At 36.8% G+C, this 18,669-nt stretch overlaps 1 protein-coding gene across 13 annotated transcripts in view; it reads right to left on the reverse strand.

Annotated features, from left to right (window-relative positions):
* CHL1 (cell adhesion molecule L1 like) overlaps positions 1 to 18,669 on the reverse strand; it is a 201,534-nt gene that overhangs the window by 84,253 nt on the left and 98,612 nt on the right. For 4 of the 13 annotated variants that reach the window (XM_058726197.1, XM_058726198.1, XM_058726199.1 and 1 more), the window contains exon 3: positions 15,198 to 15,245. The exons of 8 other annotated variants lie outside the window; for them this stretch is intronic. The gene's annotated coding sequence lies outside the window, so the exon portion shown is untranslated. Of the gene's footprint in view, positions 1 to 1,590; positions 1,702 to 15,197; positions 15,246 to 18,669 lie in introns of those variants that run through there. One more of the 13 variants, XM_058726202.1, reaches the window with a different exon arrangement.

The following is an 18,669-nucleotide window of genomic DNA, read 5'->3' on the forward strand; positions in this document are numbered from 1 at the left end:
ATAGCACTGCTAGGAATTTACCCAAGGGATACAGGAGTGCTGATGCATAGGAGCATTTGTACCCCAGTGTTTAGAGCAGCACTTTCAACAATAGCCAAATTATGGAAAGAGCCTAAATGTCCATCAACTGATGAATGGATAAAGAAGAGGTGGTTTATATATACAATGGAATACTACTTGGCAATGAGAAAGAATGAAATCTGGCCATTTGTAGCAATGTGGATGGAACTGGAAAGTGTTATGCTAAGTGAAATAAGTCAGGTAGAAAAAGACAGATACCATATGTTTTCACTCATATGTGGATCCTGAGAAACTCAACAGAAGACCAAGGGGGGAGGGGAAGGGGAAAAAAAAAAGTTACAGAGAGGGAAGGAGGCAAACCATAAGAGACTCTTAAATACTGAGAACAAACTGAGGGTTGATGGAGGGGTGAGGGAGAGGGGAAAATGGGTGATGGGCATTAAGGAGGGCACCTGTTGGGATGAGCACTGGGTGTTGTATGGAAATGAATTTGACAATTAATTACATATAAATAAATAAATAAATAAATAAATAAATAAATAAATAAAACATTTTTAAAAAAGAATAAAAGAAGTACTCTTAAAAATAAAAGAATTCTTTCTTGGTCCTCGGTTCTGGACACTCCCCCAACCGTCACCCCAAAACATTATCACTACCATGTGGCCTTCGGCAGTTTATACAACAACATCTCTTGCTCATCTCTACAAATGAAGAGTTTTAGCCCTTAGGAGGGTTAAGTGAGGTAACGTATGTTTAGCACAGAATAACAAATGACATTTACTACTAGTACTGACAGTTGATAATTTTGCTGTTACTGATAATTAGGGTACAACATCCAGGAATAATATTCTGATCCAAAGAATATGGTTAATTTGTATGACTTCTACAATAGCTATAACATCTAACTACTGAAAAAAATAAGACTATTCACTAAAGTACTTAGTGGTGAAATGATATAGATTTAAAATACTCTAAAATTTTTTTAAAGGGTGGCAATGTGGTAGATTGATAACAAAAAGCTTCATTACTCCTCCCCTCCGTGTCTCCACGTGCTTTTCATCCAACTTTCCAGGTTCTCCCACCAAGAAGCTCTTTCCTAACGTCTTGAATCTGGCTTGACCAAGAGAACGAGCTCTGAGCTTAGGCCTCCAGAAGAATGGTACATTCTTTCTCTCTGCCTCTCTCTCTAGCTGCTCAGCTAGACTGCTGGACGATGAGAGATATTACTCCACCACCCTCTGTAATTCCTGGCCAATAGGCAGGCAGCCACTAAGTGTGAAAGGGCAGCCCTCTTAGATGAGCCAGCCCCAGATGACCTGTCGGCTGCACGTAACTGCAAAAGTTGGCCCAGCCACTATCGGTCCAGACTGGTTAAAATCACCAGTATCACCTGACAAGTCTCAGGATATGCCACCCCCAGATACAGCACCCTTCAAACACCTTCTTTAAGCTGAAGAAATTTTAGAAAGGGCAGTGCAAGAAGGATTCTGAGCTTCCTCTGACGTAGGTCTAAAACCCACCTGTGAGAGGTGCTCTCCCTATACCTGGAGGGAAACAGAGCATTCTTACCTCTGAAGACAGAGGGGCAAGGAGATGAATCTGAATGAGCAGACCTTGCTAAAGGTTTCCACAGCACTGGACACTCAGCCCAGACTCCTTCTCTTCTATTACATTTTCCACAACTTTCTGCTCTTCATAAAATCTAGCATTAACATGTTTCTTCAGCTCCTCATTTCCTTCTGAAAATTTGTGTGTCACATAAAGCTTACTTTAATAAATTTGTATGCTTTTCTCTTGTAGACTTAAGAACAACAGTAAATGGGGGCATCCAGGTGTCTCAGTCAGTTAGGCATCAGACTCTTAGTTTCAGGTAGGGTCATGATCTAACGGTTCTTGAGTTTGTGTCCCGCATTGGGCTCTGCACTGGCAGCATGGAGCCTGCTTGGGATTCTCTCTCTCTCTCTCTCTCTCTCTCTCTCTCTCTCTCTCTCTCTCAGTAAATAAACTTAAAAAAAGAACAACAATAAATAAACTTTAGAAAAAAAGAACAAACACTTAATACAAATTAATCTGCTTTCACATGGCATGAATGCACAAGTAGCTAACTGATGTAGGGAAAAAAGAATAAAAGAATTCCTACCATATGGAGAATTGCAGAAACTGTGTAATATATGCATATAAGGATTCTTTATACTACTCTGTCTATTTTGGGTATGTTTTAGCATTTCTATAATAAAGACATTTATACTGTGGCCATTCAGTCTGTTGAAATCAGAAGTAAGCCTAAAATATTCCAGTATGGTAAGGAGATTTCTTTAGCAAAAGGTAGACTACATCTACTGGCATACTTTTAGCATGGAAACAGAAAATAGCCAGAAGGTGTCCCTTAAGGCTACCATGCTATCAGACCTCTTCTGCTGCAACTACATTCAGAAAAATCTGAGGTCCTGGGGCACTTGGGTGGCTAATCGGTTAAGCAATGTACTCTTGATTTCGGTTCAGGTCATGATCTCTCGGTTTCTGGGATCAATCCCCATGTCGGGCTCTGGGCTGGCAGCACAGAGCCTGCTTGGGATTCTCTCCCTCTCCCTCTGCCCCTCCCCCACCTTCTCTCTCTCTCTCTCTCTCTCTCTCTCTCTCTCTCTCTCTTAAAATAAATAAGCATTTTAAAAGTATTTTGAGGGGCACCTGGGTGGCTCAGTCAGTTAAGCGTCTGACCCGACTTTGGCTCAGGTCATGATCTCACAGGTTGTAAGTTTCAGCCCCACAATGAGTTCTGTGCTGACAGCTCAGAGCCTGGAGTCTGCTTCAGATTCTGGGTCTCCCTCTCCCTCTGCTCCTCCCCTATTCATGGTCTGTCTCTGTCTCAAAAATAAATAAACATTAATTTTTTTTAATTAAAATAAAAATAAAATAAATAAAAAGAATTTTGAGGTCCCTTTGAATGTAAGTGTATGTGTGTGTATGTGTATGGCCATATCCATTCATATCCAGCACAAGTTCATCATAAATACAATATTTGATCCTTATTGCTTTATGTGTTTGTAATGTCATGGTCCAACTAAAGGAAATAGCCAAATTTACAGTAATTATTTATATCTGGGTAGCTATTAGTACAACCTCTGGATGTCTTTTGGTATTTTTTTATGCTTTGATTCTTAATTCACTGATTTTATATAATGTTTCCATTGGAGTCTGTTAAATTCCATTAATAAAGTACAGAAAGGCAAAGAGAAATAAAATGTGGTAAGAGTACATAGTCACTTTGGACTATTATTTACATTTATGCATATATGCCGACACTCTAAACTGAACAGAAACACAAATGATTTTAAAGTAAGCATCAAAAGGCTTCAGCTATTGTTACTATGTTCTGAATAATAATAATTCCTAATAACCACTTGTTTTTTTATACTTGACAGTAATGGTGTCATGCTTACTCAAAACCTTTGACACTCTGGTTTTCTAATGGTCCCATTGTATCATAAATCATTTTTTTCCTTTAAGCAAATGAGATACCACAAATTTATATTCCCGAATTCCAAAATAAAGAGATTCCTACTTTCCTGTAAAATGAATAAAATCTGATAGTGTAGTGAATGGACCAAAAGCAGCTTAAAAAGGCAGCTGGTTGGGAATAGTAAATTTTATCTTGGTGACATTTTTCACATCTTGGCACTTTCTGTCACTATTCAAAAACATGTTCAGGTGAATTTTCTCAGGGGCAAAGACAACAAAGCAAGTCTAAAGAAAAAAAAGCAACTCTTAGGGTCACTATGTTTAAAAACTCTCATTTCTACAGCAGCAGCTTACACAAAGCAGCCATGTCAGCGACAGCCTGCCATTTCTAAAGAAGGCATGGAATGTAAACAGCCCCCCAAAAGTGCTGTGTCGACATTCCTGTTCACTAAGAAACAGCATTAAGTTGTTTCAGACACTATGAATTTCAGAGATCAGAATTAACTTCATGCATGCCAAATCATTAAACAACATTTTTCTCCTCAGGAAGCTTGAAATAGACCAGCAACTTTTATTATAGTCAGCAGGAAGGGATATATTATGACACTGACATCCAAATTGTAGTTTTAAAAATAACTCAATGGATTTGTGTAATAGGCTGGGACAGTGCTATAACTTGGAATTGTTTAAATTTTTATTTTCTCCTCACACTAAAAGGGCTTAGGAATCACTGAGCTGTTACAAGAGAGTGTCTCATATAAGGCCATTTGACATTTTCATGATGGGATAGATGTCACCTTCACTTCCCTCTGACCTCAAGTGTCCCTTTACAAAACTCGTTCTAGAGCGACTGTCAGGCCAGGGTTAACTATTCCCTGGATTCAGGAATTAGGTTTTACCGGGAGGAAGACCAGCACATTTCCATAAGCCTAAATTGTGATCAGAATTACTCTAACACCTGCAAACTGGGAAAGGATAAACACAAAGAAATTCAAAGGCTTCTGTTCAATCACCCCACTTGGCTAATACCACCAATCAATTTACAAGTGTCATAAACACAGTAATACGGAAATAACTGTTAATCGCTTTTCGCTCTGAAAACAAAGGAAATATACGTTATGGCCATATCCATTCAAACTCTTTTTCATGTCACCAAAATGACAAAAGAATTGCTTAGAGGAATTGCTTAATTCATATTCCCTGCCGAAGATCAAAGAAATGTAGATTTTTATTATAAGTAAATTGATTTTATTGGAAAATGTCAACTTTAATTAATAATTATGTTGGATAAATTAATATTTTTTAATTTTAAGTGTTTATTTATTTGTGTGTGTGTGTGAGAGAGAGAGAGAGAGAGAGAGAGAGAGAGAGAGAGAGGCAGAGGGAGAGAGAGGGAGACACAGAATCCAAAGCAGGTTCTAGGCTCTGCTCTGTCAGCACAGAGACCTATGCGGGGCTTGAACCCACAAGTGGTGAGATCACAAGCTGAGCCGAAGTTGCACATTAAACCAACTGAGCCACCCAGGTGCCCCAATTAATAGTTTTAATAATACCATTTATTTAACTAAATAGCACAATACTGTGGTTGAGCTCTGACAGGAATATACCTGAATAAAATCAACATTTTTGTTTGCTTATTTTGCCCTTTATTTACCTGACCATCTTAAATTCTTAACAAGTAGCATACTGCAATGACATCTAATTCAAATTCTTTCATAATGGAGAGAAAGGAAAAAAAAATACCAAAATTCAAGATCAATTAACTGCAGGGATGGAAAAAATGATCTTACATCCCAACACAGAAGTCAAGTTCTGAATCATTTCTCACAACACACATTATATACCAGTGATGGTCATCTAGGGCTTTTTTCTTTTAATTGAGAAATAACACAGATGTACTAAAACACACACTTACATGTACATGTCAGTGAATTTTTACATATATAAAAATCTGTTTAACCACTTCTCAAACCTTTTAGGGAGTTTTAGTCACCAAAAGCATTTCACCAGCCTCATTCCTAGAGGACTCCAGAAATGGCCAGTTCATAAGAAATCAAAACCTGTTTGGGTTCCCCTAAACTACGGGATCCCAACCAGCATTACTGGGGGGTATTTCTCCCTATGGCTGATGCTTGGAATACATGGAACTAGTTTGGTTTTGTCTTAATGTCTGGGGAGTGTTACTGGATTTTCGTATTCAAGAATGCAGGAGTCATAGACCCTAAATGACCTGGACTTTTTTCCTACCTTAAAAGTCTTCTCCACTGTGAGCTATCCTGGTGTTTATACTGAAAGGTTATGTGGTCAGTAAACCAGAGATAATCTATACACACTACTATACACAGCTTTGAAAATTTTTCAATGCACACGAGCATATAAAGACAAATTTATTTTGCCTATTCAGGGTTTTATAAACTTATTTGACTATGAAAATCTGCATGTGTGTGTGTGTGTGTGTACATGTAATTTTTACCAAAATTCACACAAGGAAGAAACTGCTTTATGAGTTATCATCAACAAATAATAACTGAAATATCAATAATAATAGCTATCAGGCTTTAACCTTTATTGAACAATTTTTATGTGCCACAATTGCTTTTCCATATGAACTTGTTTAATTCTCACATCCTCTTGATGTAGATATAATAATATCATAACAGTAGCATCCATTTAAATACAGGGAAACTGAAACACAGAATGCCCAAAGTCTTATAAATAAAATGTTGAGTTCAACTTAAATGGAATGGAACTCAGTCTAGAAACAATGGAATCTGTTTCTGGAACCACCGTCCTTAACTATTGTAACTACAACCATTTGGAAAAAAATAATCTTCAAGATTCAAAAATATTTATTGACCATCAGAATAAAACTGTAATAAAACACATCAAATTAATCATAATTTGCTTCATGGAGGAAGCAAATATGGAAAATTTCCCACTGATTAATTCCATCAGATCTTAACTAATATTTCCTAGGAGAATTGGCTAAAATACACTAACAGAGCATCATCTTCAGGGAAAAAAAATATCTGCAGCTAGATGATATAAAACTTCATCATTCAAAATTGTCTCAACCACAAAATTTCCTTCACTTCTAATTTGAATGAAAGCATTCATGGATTATATTCTCAACTAAAATTATCAAATAACAAAGTTTCTACAATTTAAGAACTGCAATATATGGGAGACAGAGATTCTGAGACATTTCTGAGCTATAAACAAAGATCAACTTCAGGAAATGAGTTCTTAAATTACAGAAAGCATCCTCTTAGATCCTTTTTCTTTTTCCAGCTCCCAGGCCTACTTCACAATACTTATAATTACAGAAGACTGTTAATGGCTTTTAACAAATAAGCTATTGATATCCAGCTGGCAATCAGATCAAAGTTCAATCTGTAGACCTTTTTCTCAGTCTCTACTTTTCTCCTATCATTAAATACTATTCCTTCTGTTTACTTCCTCTTTATTTATTCCTTATATATGTCAACTGTGCTCAGTGCCAAGAAAAAATGTTTTCGAAAGGAAATGGGGTACTTCCAGGTAAATTAAAAGCTCTTTTGTTTATTCCTTATTAATAGACCAATGACACAAACACATGTGAAAATAGGTTTCAACGAGCCTAGAAATCAATGGTAAAAATCAACCACAAGCAAGAAATTTGGAGGTTTTTTAAAAAAGCATAATAAATGATAAATAACGTTTGATTACAACTAAAAATTACATATTTTAAAAATAGAAAACTGATTTTAAAAATATACATGTTTTGGATGATTTTAATGGAGTTATCCACTTGATTAATCAAATGTTTTAAATGAGTACACACTAATTATAAAACCAAAACAAGGGCTCAAGAGTTGATTTTGCACCTGCCTTGTCCACATACTTGTACACTTCCTGAGGCAGGATCCAGATTGTATTTACCCTTATGGTGCCTGCCTAAAATATAGGAGACATTTGATAAATCTTTCTGAATAAATGAATGGAACACACAGATGTCCACAAAAGAATGTACTCTGCATAAACGCAGAATGCCAATGAAACTTTAAATACCATTTTTTTCCTCATTCACCCAAAGACAACTCAGAAATTAAATTTTCTGAATTACGTTTTAAAGTAAATGTGTGTCTGAATATGTAATACCTTGATCTAAATATTGCTACACTTGTTTCAATCACAAAGGTAACAGAAATAGAACTTTCAACAAATCTCATTAATTTTATTAGTGTCTACTTGAAACCAAGTATATTCCTAAGTTTTAGTGGTTCTGACAAGTGCCTACAGAAGCAAAGTATTATATTTTCTAAAATTTACTTTAGAATACTTACAGCATAAACTTTGTGAATTATATAGATGTTAAAACTGAATTTTACTGCATCCTACAGTGTGGTTAGATAATATTTAAAAGGTTTTAACCAAAACTTTGCTAAACTTCTAATTAAATGTAGCTGAACTGGCTATGTCAAGTACTTCGGATATCTTTAGTTTTTAAAATATCAGGTGGCTTGTAAATGTTTGAAGAATGCTTCATAGTAAAACCAGGGGTATTCAGGATATAGGTGGATTCATTAAAGATGTTTGTCCAGACACAAATACCCTTTCATGAAGAGAGTATAAAAATCAAGCAAGCCCTACAGCTTACAAACATTCTGCATCCTAGGCTTACGATTCCACTCACTTGTGCAATGAGAGTTCTTTCCCAACTCCGATTGGAAGGAGAGCTGATTCCTAGAGCTAGAACATCCTATCTGCTGCTAGGGAAGCTTTCTTGCAGAGTTGTATCACAATTATCTGGGACTCCATTGAGCTCAAAGAATAGAGGGAAAAACTATGTGTGTACTATCTGCATGTGTGTGCACCCACATGTATATGAGCACATGTGTACATCTGATGGCAACTAAACTTTTGTTCATCTAGGGAACTTCAGCCTAAGACTGCCCTACTCACAAGGCACCTGGTAGCCAGGCTGTGAGAGAACTAAAATATTCATCTCCCTCTGAGTCTTGGAAACTACCAGTATCTACAAAAAGAACTAATGATGGAAAAATGAACAAATTAGATTAGGTCAGCATGCAAACACCAAGAGATCATTATATCCTATAAACCTTCTGTATGGAGGCATTATCTCTAAAAGATACTTTTATAAATCGGAAAAAGTTACACACCATTAACCTTAACATAAGGTTATTTTGCAGGCTTTAAAGAATGAGTCAGAAATTGGTACTTGAGTTTGGTTTTATTTTTCTTTAATCATCTACGGCACTTAAGAATCTTATTGTGACTAGGAGGGCCACCATCATTAACAGCTTCTAGTGAATACTAAGCACACAAACCAGAGACACTATATGTTCTTTCAGAGAGGTCAAGGCTGTATTATGAGTATAACCAGTTCATAGTTTGGAATATCTCATTTTTTATTTTCTGTCCTTATATTATTTTACAACATATTTACAATTTTTTCAACTCTTCTATTTTGTCCTCATATTTCCTTTTGTTTTCTCTAAGGTACAACCTAAAGCAATTTATCGGTTAAAAATGCTAACAGCCATATACTAAACTTTAGACTTCCCAACCCCTCCTGAAATCTGGAGTTCATAAAAACATCCCTCTTGTCAATTCATAACTTTCAGGAGGAACATAATAAAGAAAATCAACCGTAATCATTGAGATCTGAGGCATATTAAAGAAATAACACTGATGCATAATCATTGTCGAGATGAAGTGGTATGTTATTTACTCAAATTCATAAAAAAGGTATAAGTAGTTTTGTTGCAAATAGTCTACCAGATGCATGAATACCTAGGTATTTCAGGAATTTTAAGCTTGCAACTATACAGTTCCTAAAAAGCAATCCTATTCTTTTAAAATCATAAAATACAAAGTAATATTTCTAGGTACTTAAGAGAAATTTATAAATAGCTTATAATTTCCTTTAGCTCACCATCACTCTGATGATGGCATTAGAACCGACAAAGTTGATTGATCATCCTTTGTACTTTTATGAGATGAATTAATGCAGAATCCTGGGCCCATGACCTAGATCCCTACCACTCATATTTTGTACTTGTTTTCCATGAATAAGAAATAAGAACAAGAGAGCAGTTTCAGCCTTATATGTCATTTTGAACTGACTGACTTCTTTTATTTGTATGATAACCAGTTAGATATAATTTTCTGGGGGTAAAGTTATACAGTTTACCTAAAGTCATATGTTAAGAATATAAAATAATCTTATGACTCTTGAATCTAATATTAACATTTTTAAACGTACTAAATTTTTAGTGCATACATTTCTAAATTAGTTTTTATTCATTTTATAATAAAAATGCATCCCTATAAAAGTCCAAAAAATAATTAAACGTATTAAAAGATAGAACATTAAATATAATAATTAGCTTGTTAATTAATAACAATAATTAGATTAAAGATTACACACATTTCGTCATGTTCTCCGCTGCTGGCTAACAGTTAAAAGTATGAATACTTCCAGGGATGCCTGGGTGGCTCAGTCGGTTAAGCGTCTGATGCCGACCCAGGTCTTGATCTCAAAGTTGTTGAGTTTGAGTCCCACATTGGGCTCTGTGCTGACAGCTCAGAGCCTGGAGCCTGCTTCGGATTCTGTGTCTCCCTCTCTCTCTGTCCCTCCCCTACTTGTGCTCTATCTCTCTGTCTCTCTCTCTCAAAAATAAAATAAACATTAAAAAAGTATGAACACTTCCAGAAACTTTTCTGTGGAAATATATATGATATATAATACAGTACATAATGTATCCATTGTTACATAAATGCTATCATATATCTATGACATTCTATTAGGTAAAAAAGGCAAGTTATAGAGTGATATTCATAGAATTAACAGGTAAAAGTCATGGGACTCTTCATGGGAAAGTCACAAGTTATTAGTTATTCTAATTTCAGTTTAGGAAAATCATAATTGAAAAACTGAAAGATTTCAAACTTATTGGGCTATAAATTTATAATTGGGAGGGGGTCAGTCGGTTAAGTGTCCAACTCTTGATTTTGGCTCAGATCATGATCTCACAGTGGTGACATTGAGTCCCAGGGTGCCACACTGGGCATGGAGCCTTCTTAAGATTCTCTCTCTCCCTCTCCCTCTGTCCCTCCCCTGCATGTGCTCCTGATAGATGGATGGATGGATGGATGGATGGATGGATGGATGGATAGATAGACAGATAGATAAAATAATAATTAGGATAGAGGTCACTGCAGGTGTTATGAATGTTCTTAAGTTCATCACCTTTTCACCATTGGTTTATTTACTGTGTACTTTTTTTTTTTTTTAAGGACCAAAATGGAGTCACTTGTACTAGGCCTCACATCAGCAAAACAAGGCTTAATACATAACGAAACTGCAGTTTCCATCTCTCCCTGGAGTATAACCTTAAAGCAGGCAACTAGGAATTTCCTGGTCAGCAGTAGTGACCCGCTTGACAGACCACACAGGTGAGGTAATCCACTCTTACCTTGTTCCTGTCCCCTTGTGCCTATAAGTCTCTTCCATTTTGTACAGCATTTCAGAGTTCCATTCTATTTGCTAGATGGGATGCTGCCCAATTCATGAATCATTAAATAATGCCAAGATGATCTTTAAAGTTACTCAACTGAATTTTGTTTTTGTTAACAATTAGATGTCTCTGAATACAAAGAACATTCTCAACTCTAGAAAAACTTTCTTTTATGCTGTATTTTGCAATTCAAAGACACTGCTATATTCATTGAAATATCCAGAGTCACGAGCAAGTGACAGTGACAAAGATGGTGTTAGGTAAATGTTTGGATCAAACGTCATGCGAACTAAAAGTGACTTTTAGCCACTTGGTACTTCTTTGTTATAGAGCTCTTCCCCTGGAATGAGAGAACTCAAACTATCCTTCTTTGTTACTAACATACCATTAATAAACGATATAGCTGCAGAGATACTCTGTTTTCATAAACATTGTGGTCTGTCATGCAGTCTGAATTTGACATAGCTAATAGTCAAAAAGGAAGTAAAATTTATTCATGATCAGGTAGACTACAGTGTAATTTATTACAGAATAATTGATAAATAAAAGCTGCCACCCAGTCACCCAAAGAAGTGACTTCTTTTTGGATGAAGAGCCCCAGGCAGGAAGGCAATTTCCATAAAGTAAAAGCACCACAGTGCCAACTATTATATGGCAATGAAGCATCTCTTTAGAAGAAGTGATTTTCACAGCAAGAATTCTGTGTTTTGCTCCTTACACTTTTGACTACACAATGCTGAGTCTCAGCAAAGAGCTATATAATTGCAGAAGAATCTCTTCTCTGAGCAACCAAAAATCACCTCCATTAAGTGTTGAATCATTCAGTGAAGGATAATGGTAACCCAGATATAACTGCTGGCTGTAACAAGTCACTTTTGCTTGTTTTATTGGGTTAGAATTGCCAGTAGGAGTTGGCTATGAATTCTCTTAAGCAGGAAAAATAGTATTGTTTCGCATTCTTGTCAATTTTTACAGCAGGCTTCTAATAATTTTCTCTAAACCTATATTTTATAAACTTCCATTTTCCTTCAAGTTTTTGACCAATATATCTTTCTGAAACTCAGTAATAATCTTTTAATTTCCCTATCGAAACCTTCAAGGTGGAGGTGGTCAAACACTTTGTGTTAAAGAGAGGCCAGGGGTGCCTGGGTCACCCAGTTGGTTGGGCATCCGACTGCAGCTAGGGTCATGATCTAATGGTCTGTGAGTTCGGGCCCCATGTCAGGCTCTGTGCTGACAGCTCAGAGCCTGGAGCCTGCTTCCGATTCGGTGTCTCCCTCTCTCTCTGCCCCTCCCCCACTCACACTCTGTCTCTGTCTCTCTCACAAAGAAATAAACATTAAAAAATTAAAAAAAAAAAAAGACAGAGGCCAGGAGTTGCAACCTTGGCATAAAGGACAAGGGAGCAGTAGTGAGCTTGTTTTGATATCATATTTCCAAGCAAGCTCACTATTGCAGACCCATACAGATATAGTCTCTGGTTGGGGACTAACTGTTGCTTATGTGGTTTTCTTACTTCCCTATTAGGTTATGGCAGTGTGCAAACTCCAAGCCTATGGGAGCTAGAATCATGGAGACATCAAAGAGATAGAATGGGTTTTCAGTAATTCAGTTCTGGATGCAAATCCCAACATCATATCTAATTAGCCGTTGGACTAGATTATCATTTTTAAAATCCAGATATTAATTCTGTCTTCCTAAAATGCTATAATCACCCAAGATACAACATTTGTATATAATATTGTACCTGGAACATCTTTCTCAAAACTCAGTAGCAATGTTTGTCATTTTTATTATAATTCATTCTTGCTGGCACCATTTATCATCTGACTCCAATCTACTTTTCCAGTGTTTTCTCTCATCATCATCCAAGGAAAACCAACTTAAGTATTCACAGCTCCCCATGCCATTATGCTTTGCCCATATTATTCCTTCTCCCTGAAATGCCTTTATCTTCTTGCTTTACTCAATAAGTGATTGTTCATCCCTAAAGATTTAACTTGTACATTGATTCTGCATTTCTGGAAGCCAAATTTGCTGCTCTGCTAAAGCTAATCAATAGATTTTTTAAAGCACCCTTATCATAATGTATGCTTTTGACACCTCCATCATCCCACATAATTACATTTGTGTGTGTGTGGGGGGGGGCATTAATATTTAAGTTCTACTCTGTTAACAACTTGCAAGTATAACACAGTGTTCTGAACTACAGTTCCTATACTGTAACTTAGATCCCCAGAACTTATTTTCCTTATAACTGTTAGTTTGCATACTTTGACCAACATCTCCCCAGTGCCCCCATCCCCAAACCCTGGTAACTACCATTCTACTCTATCTCTGTGTTCAAGCTTTTTTAGGTTCCACATATAAGTGAGAATATATACACATAAATTGGAACAGTATTTGTCTTCCTCTGTCAGACCTATTCCACATAACATAATGTCATAGTGTATTTGTTTAGCTGGCTATGCCTCCTCTAAGGCTGAAAGTTCACAGGAACTGAGACTGCTGTCTTATTTATCCTCATATAGTATCTGGCACATGAAAAATTGGTAAATGTCAGCAGAAAACATAAACTTGAAACTGGACCAATTGTATTATCCACTGAGACTTCACCTTTCTCATAATATTAAACCATGTTATAGCTTCACTATTGCCTTGTTAATACTATTTTTTAAAATACTGCCATCTATTGAGAGATCTATTATATGCCATATACCATGTTTAGGGTTTCAGATTTATTATCTGTGGTATTGGTTTTGCGTTCCTCTCTGTAGACTGTAAAAATATTTGAGGGCAAGGATCGTTTTACTCATCTCTATATCCACATTGCCTAGAAGGTATGTAGAAAAAACATGGCTATGCAGCAGGTCTGGCATTCATTCTTTCCCTTGACCAAGGGATCACCCCTTCTGGAAAGTAAGGTAATGGCACTGACTGACAGGAGAGCACTTTTCTATGAAATGTTGACTGTGAGGCTTGGCCTCTGGTAAATAAACCTGGGAGCTATGGTTTATGGGGCATGGTGTTTGGAAAAAGCCCTGCAATTATGTGAATATAAAATAGAGATTTTTATAACCTATCCTCTATTTGTGCAAGTAATGAAAATGTCACACATCACTTACAGATCCCCTCTGTAAAACTGAGTCCAGTAGGTGCTCTGATACAGCAAGAAAGAACCTGGAAGTTTCATTCACTGGAATTCAAGGACTTCTCCCTTAGGTAATCATAAGGCACGGGAAAAAAAGGAAGGAAGTTCTCAACCTCCAGTGAATGAAGTTCCCAGATCCTCTCTTTCTGCATCAGACCATGCACTGGAACCAGTTTTAAACAGTGCTTCCTGTGCCTAAAATAATTTGTAATTTGTAATAATCTGTAATAATTTGACCCACTGTATTATCTCAGTCTCTAATATATATTGCCTAAAAGAACATAGTTTTATGTCTATTTAACATAATGCACTGAAATTCTGAGTGAAAGCTCTTTGGATATATCCAAAGAACATTCATAATTCCAGGATTAAATATTGATAATGATATTATTGATATAATGTACCTTTCCAGAATTACAAGCACTGAAAACCGTGAAGAAGACAGGCTATATACTGAGGTGGAACAAGTCCACTCAGGAGGTTTATTAACATAATCGCAGATGACTGTCAAGAGGGCCACCTAATACCCTCTACCTCTGGACCTAACAGCTATACCAGATCTACAGAGTCCATTTGTATTTTGAACTCTAATCCCCCCCTATAATCACTAAACCACAGAGATGGCCAGATAACATTTCCTGCATCAAAGTATTCACAAAATTAAATCAATTTGGTTCCTGTTGTTAACCAAGGGTGTGTTTCTTCAGGCCCACAGAGACGAGCCAAGCACGGAGCTCTCTTTGAAGCTAACAAAAGCTTAAGGTCAGATCATCTCCATGGGATACAAAGCAAACTAGGGAGAAGGGACAGCCAAATGGTATTTCAAGTGTTCTCTCAGAAAAGTACTTCTATAATACAGATCATTCATGCATTATTGGAGACAGCTTTGTTGTCTCTCTACAATGTGTTAAGTATTGTATGGTTTTAAAATAATAATGTTCTACCTTCCACTGACTAAAAATAGCCTGTTCCTTGAGAATTTTATTATATTTGTTCATACCACATGGAAAAGTGCTTATAAATCTAAAATTAATTTTACTCACAATTCTCAAATTACAATACGCTTCCTTATAAAGCCAAAATCTTCTAGTCTGGAAAAAAGAGCAAACCAAAGATAATATTAATATTATTATTAATAATGAGGGGCGTCTGGGTGGCTCAGTCGGTTGAGCATCCAACTTCGGCTCAGGTCATGATCTCATGGTTCATGAGTTCAAGCCCCGCGTGGGGCTCTGTGGTGAGAGCTTGGAGCCTGGAGGCTGCTTCGGATTCTGTTTCCCTCGCTCTCCACACCTCCCCCACTCATGTTCTCTCTGTCTCTCAAAAATTAATAAACATTTCTAAAAAAAAATTTAAAAATAATGATAATAATATCAGTTTAATTTTCTCACCACAAATTACACTTTCTAATTCCTTTTCTTTCCCTATTCTTGTACCCATATCACTCTTTGATCTTTTCCTCGCCTTATCACCTCATATTTATCTAACCAGGTCTCTGTTGTAGTCCTTTCACTTGATACCTCTCAATCCATGTCCTCTTCACCTATTAATTTTCAGATCACCAAAATTTCTTTCAATTCTTCTGTAATGCACAATCTCTCCTCTCTACATCTCCTATTACTTCACTCTATCCCCCTGAATTCACTACCAACCTTACTGTTAAAATTATATGCATATATATTCTAAGTAACCAAAAGAAAAATCTTATGTGCATTTAGTTTAACTGCTCTGCTCTAACTTAACTCTATTTTCCTCCCATATTTCCCCCCATATAGTATTTTGTTCATGATAGGATGAACAACTATTATATGTCTGCCTCCCACCTGCCCTTTTTTTTTAAAGAGAGATTACAATCAAGGTATTGGGGGGGGGGGGAGAGAGAGAGAGAGAGAGAGAGAGAGAGAGAGAGAGAGAGAGAATCTCAAGCAGGCTCCACATCCAATGAAGAGCTTGATGGAAGGCTCCATTTCATGACCATGGGATCATGACCTAAGCTGAAATCAAGAGTTGGACACTCAACTGACTGAGCCACCCAGGTGCCCCTCCTCTCATTATTAAAATAACCTCCCACAAATCTTGTTTCAGGTGTGGGCTCATGGTCTAAGGTGGACCACTCACAACGTCTAACCTCTCTAGGTCACTGTGATAGGTCCAAGAAATGGACCTGTGACCCAAGCATGGGCAATGAAAATGATTCCCTAAGAATTTCTAAACCCTGTTTTCCTTTGAGGTCATAAATCTATGAAAGCATGAGTCAGAAATAGCCAATGACCATGGTTCTAAACTCATGGAGAAGTAAATGAGAAAAGAAAAAAAAAAGAAAGGAAAAAAAATGTTCACAAATGAACGAGGACTTCAACTACCTCAATTTCAACCTCAGTCTGGACATCTGAACTTCATCTTTCCCCTTTATCATCTAACTAGGACAAAAGACCCGGCAGGCAAAGCATCCCGTGATGGGAACTCAAACTACCTCCTCAAGCAATAATGACCCTGCATGATGGACCCCAAGACAATGATCAACAGGACCTTTACCACCCAGCTACAATACCCACCAACTTTTCTCTGACATTTTCCTTATATAAACCTAGAAGTACTTTCAGCACTTTGGAGGCAGTCTTTGAGACATTAATTCACAGTCTTCCTGGTGTTGGCCTTATTAAAATAATCCCTTTATTGTTACACTGCCATTCATCTCTCTACTTTGGATTTTGTCAGTGACAAGTGGCCAAACCTGGTCTGGTGGGAAACCCCCTTGAGCCAGGTGCTCTTGTCCCCTTGGGCCCTGGCCAAAGGAAGAAAGCAGAGATGGGTATGAGAGAGGTAAAAGCATTTGAGTCCTAGTACCAGGACTCTAAGGCCAGGTCCACCCGTATTTTCACATAGTTTTCAAATATGAAGTAATGAGTTCTATATTTAGTATTAAGTAGCTTAAGTTTTTGTCACTTGTAACATCTATAAAAGATTTAAAAAATCTATATATTTGAGTAGGGATCTTAACTCAGTAATAGGCCAGTAATAATTTTCAATTTGGACAAAAATCAAGTAAGTATTTACTAATTAAGTAATTAAGTGCATAATGGGATGTTAAAATAGAAAATTCATCTGAGGCACCAAGAAACTCAATAAATACATTCCAAACAATATGCTACATAAATTTCAGCACTCTTCAAAAAGGGACCTAAACTCCTACCATATCAAAGATTAAACAAAAAAGATGAAAAGTTGAATGGAAATGAGAGGAGTATTTCCTTGGGGAGGGTTATGCTGTGATTCTGATTCCCACCCTCCCCCAGGAAGGAGATGTGCTATGGCTATATCTTCTAAACTCAAACCAAATGATGATTTTATACATCCACTTACAATCAGTTCTTAAAACATAAGCCTGCAATCAGTAGAACAGAGCATACTTCTTCACTAGGTAAGTGGCTCGAAATTTGCTAAGTAGCAAATAGTTAATAGTAAAGGAAGTAAAAAAGAAAAGCCAAAGTCATTGCTGTGCTTTATCAGTCTTTTTCATTTGCTTAGCAAATTAAGCTTCATTGACATAATAATATTTTCAATTCAAACTGCATACCCAAAGGCAGATAATTTATTTTTCATTGCTTTAGAATAGGGCTAACATTTCCCTTTACATTTTTATTTGGGGACCCTGCTAGAAGTCTGAATCTGGGATGACTCAGAACAGGAAAAAAGAGTTACTTTTGAAGAGGAGTAGAATATGCCAGCTAAAATATGCCTCTGTGGCATGAGGATTATTTTAGGCTTATTATCTTTCAGAAACAGCTGGCACAGGAGAAACTCAGAGTTACCCTTTTGTAAGAGGCATTTACATTTACGAGAGAATTCACCATTTGTCAGAGTGTCTTCCTGGCTGTACCACGAAGAGGAGGGATCACTAAATCTCTAGAAGCTCATATCTATAAGGCAACAACCTGAATTTACATAACATCCTGATCTTTGTTTACTATGCTTTTCCCAGTAACCTTCCATGACAGGCCTTCCCTTTCCTCCGACATCTTTGGTTTAGCTGAAGAAGGTATTTAAGGAGATGGCTTGGACCATTTTGGAGAATTACTCTGTTTTCCTGAGTATCTCCCATGTATATCAGAGGTATACCTGTTATTAAACTTATGTTTGTTTTTTCTCTTGTTATTAGCACCACACTCTAACCAATTGAACTAACCAGCCAGCTGACTGTTTTTTCTCCTGTTAATCTGTCTTTTATTAGGAGGACTCTCAGTCAAGAAACTTCCACCCCCACACTTTCAAACAATAAAACAATGGATAATTCTGCATCCATGGTCTCTTTCTTATTATAACTTCAAACTACTTTGGAAAAGTTTTTTGTTTTTTGTTTTTTTTTTCCCATGGTGGTGGTGTAGTAGTACTTTTGTTTAAGTCTTATACATCTAAGTCCCATTCAGTGCTTTTGCCCATTAGTCAAAGGGCAAGTAATGTTTAAGCAGCTGCTCCTTCTGTGCTTTTGGAGCACTGGAAACTCTCACAAATTAA

The sequence above is a fragment of the Neofelis nebulosa genome, chromosome 4 (genome assembly GCF_028018385.1).
Source record: "Neofelis nebulosa isolate mNeoNeb1 chromosome 4, mNeoNeb1.pri, whole genome shotgun sequence".
Classification (NCBI taxonomy): Eukaryota; Metazoa; Chordata; class Mammalia; order Carnivora; family Felidae; genus Neofelis; species Neofelis nebulosa.